Source organism: Galeopterus variegatus, unplaced genomic scaffold (genome assembly GCF_000696425.1).
Source record: "Galeopterus variegatus unplaced genomic scaffold, G_variegatus-3.0.2 Scaffold6910, whole genome shotgun sequence".
Taxonomy (NCBI): domain Eukaryota; kingdom Metazoa; phylum Chordata; class Mammalia; order Dermoptera; family Cynocephalidae; genus Galeopterus; species Galeopterus variegatus.
The window spans coordinates 44,675-47,199 of NW_007733021.1; the positions used below are offsets into that span (position 1 = coordinate 44,675).

Consider the following 2,525-nt stretch of genomic DNA (forward strand, 5'->3'; position numbering starts at 1 on the left):
AGGAACACGGAGGATATCTGAGGGAAGAATGTTCCAGGCCAAAGTGAATCACTGGTGCCAAGACCGTTAGGTGGAAGCACACCTGGTGTGGGCAGGATTAAGAGGAGGGGCAGAGCAGTCATGGGAAGCCCATTCATGTAGGGCCCTATTGGTTGCCCTACTGGTCTCTCTATGGATTTAGTGTTTACTCTAGGGGACTGGGGGAGCCGATGGAGAGTTTTGGACAGAGGAGTGACATGAGATGACTTACATTCTAAAAGGAGTCTTCTGGCTTCTGTGTTGAGAGCACATAGTGGGAGTGGCTAGGGTGAAAAGAGGGAGACTATTTATAAAGGAGGGCGATTGCTATAATTCAGGAGTTGATGAGGTCTTGGAACATTGTGAAAGTGGTAGCAGAGAGTGGAGCTGATGAGACATGGTGTATCCTGGATATTTTCTGAAGAAGGCCTTACAGGATTGGCTGTGGATTTAATCTGGGACATAAGAAAAGAAGAGGAGTTAAAGATGATTATAGCTTTTGATCTGAACAACTGGAAAAATGGAACCATCCTTTAAAGAGATGGGGAAAGACTGTGGGAGGAACAGGTTTTTTTGGGGGGGAAGATTAGGAACTCAGTTGGGAACATGTTAGGTTTGAGCTGTCTATTGGACACATGGCAGAGTAGACTATTGGATAGATGAGTGTGGATTTCAGGAGAGTTGGGACCAGAGATATAAATGTGGGAGCCACCAGCACACGGATGATATTTAAAACCACGAAACCAGGTACTATCATTAAGGTGGTGATTGCAAATTAAGAAAAGGAGGCAGTCTAAGGATTGATCCCTGGGTTACAATGTTAAGGGGTTGGGTTGATGGAGATGAATTAGCAAAGAGGACTGAGAAGGAGTAATCAGTGAGGTTGGAGAAGGACTTTTAAGCCGGAGTCGAGGAAGGCCTAATTTATGTGGGAAGAGAGAATTTTATGAAGAGAGAATTATTATTTTCTTAGTAGAGAATGGGAAACAATGAGTACATACTTTTTGGGGAGTTTTAGTGTAAAGTGGAGAAATGGGATGGTAGCTTGAAGGGAAAGCAGGACCAGGAGAGAGGTTTTGTTTGTTTTGTAAAGATAAGAGAAATAACAGCAAAACCTGTTGTTGGGGATGATTCAGCAGAGGGGAACGTTGATGATTCGGAGGGGGAGGAGAGTTTCTGGAGCGACACCCTGGTGAGGGGGCAGCTGGTGGCAGGAGACTGTGGGAAACCTCCCTGGATTGCTTCTTTCTTCAGTGAGGATGGGAAGCAAGTCATTGGTCCTGAAAGGATGGAGGAAGAGGTGACTCATCCCTTTCTTCTTTACCACACAGCCAGTTAACCTTCCTGTAACTTCTAAGGTCGGAACAGTCCCTGTGTCCCTTCCTCATTTCCATGGATCCCAACCTTAGTCACGTTAGATTACACAATGTCCGTGTCGTGATAGCTCAGCGGTCTCTCAGCCGCCATCCTGTTTCCATTGCAGTCAGTTGTGAATCCAATCATTGGCTAAGTCTTCCTAAAGCACCAAGCTCTTTTCTGCCAGAGTCCTGCTCAAAACTCTTCCTTGGCTCCCTATTGAAGATGATCAAGTCCACTCACTCAGTGACAGCTTCAGGACTTGGCAAACCTTGTTTGTTCAGCAGGACTGGCCATGCCACCTCACTGTACCCTGAGTTCACCCCCCTTATTATTGCTTCTGTGCCTCTGCTGGCACAAGCTAGTGCTGTGCCCCAAAGGAATTTGTCAGGCCCCTCTACACCTTGTGTTCCTCATCTGTGAAATGAGGAAAATAATGGTGTGTACCTCTTGTGGTTGTTAGGAATCAATGAAACAATCGTGGTAAATTATTTAAAATAGTTCCTGACATAGTGTAAGTCTTCAATAAATTTTAGCTCTTCCTATACTTATCCTAACCATCTAAAACCCCTCAGCACTTTCTTCCTATCAACACTTTTCTGTCCTCTAAGACACGGCAGGCATACCTTCTGTCTCAAAGTCTTTCTTGCTCATCCTTTCCTGCCTACGCTGATCTCACTCTTCCATCTTTCCCTCATTTTTGCGTGTAGCCAGGTACTCTCTGCAAATTTGACTTTAATACTCCAGTGTCGAAATGCCCCATCTCTTCAGTTAGATTGTGAATTTCTCAAGGGCAAGGTCATGCCTCCTAACCTCTTACAGCTCCATTACCTGGTAAGCTGGTATGCTACGAAGACCTTAGATTTTACACAGGTCATTCCATTTGTTCAACTAATGGAAGAAGTAGGTTCCTTTGTTTTCAGGCAAGAAAACCTACAATTCTTCCCTCTCCTGGGTCTGCTTTATGGTGTGTGCAAAAATGTGCAATCTCCAGTGAGCAGCCACTCCCTCCACCAGCTGCACTTTCCAGGCACTTTGCAGGCAGTTGTTTAGTTGCATCCCCTCTCTTCCTTTCCTCTGCACTCTCCACTGTCAGGAACCAGTCTTTCCCTTCCCTTCAGAGAGCAATTACCCATCTCCAGGCTTCTTTG

At 45.5% G+C, this 2,525-nt stretch overlaps 1 protein-coding gene across 1 annotated transcript in view; it reads left to right on the plus strand.

Annotated features, from left to right (window-relative positions):
* LOC103606879 (putative uncharacterized protein C12orf63) overlaps positions 1 to 2,525 on the plus strand; it is a gene marked incomplete at its 3' end in the record, with an annotated part of 107,384 nt that overhangs the window by 40,218 nt on the left and 64,641 nt on the right. The window lies entirely within an intron of this gene.